The following is a 377-nucleotide window of genomic DNA, read 5'->3' as shown; positions in this document are numbered from 1 at the left end:
AAGCCCATTAGAATCACAGCAGACTTTTCAACACAAACCCTTAGGTCAAGGAGAGCCTGGAGTGAGGTATTCCAAGTCCTAAAAGAAAAGAACCTCCAACCTAGACTGATGTATCCTGCAAAACTCTCTTTCAAAATAGATGGGGAAATAAGATACTTCCACGACAAAGAGCACCTGAGAAATTTCATGAACACCAAACCAGCACTGCAAGGAATTCTAAACAATATCCTAGAAAAGGACAACGAAGTTCACAATAACATGAGGCCCAACAGACCAAATCAAATAGGCAAGGCAAGAAACTAAAAGGAGAGGGGTGAAAAAGTAAAAAGAGTCATCAAAAGGACAATAACATGACAAGAATAAGTCAAAATATATCA

Source organism: Fukomys damarensis, unplaced genomic scaffold, assembly GCF_012274545.1.
Source record: "Fukomys damarensis isolate Sample0158 unplaced genomic scaffold, DMR_v1.0_HiC HiC_scaffold_15, whole genome shotgun sequence".
Lineage (NCBI taxonomy): Eukaryota > Metazoa > Chordata > Mammalia > Rodentia > Bathyergidae > Fukomys > Fukomys damarensis.
Note: the sequence above shows the minus strand (reverse complement) of the source record.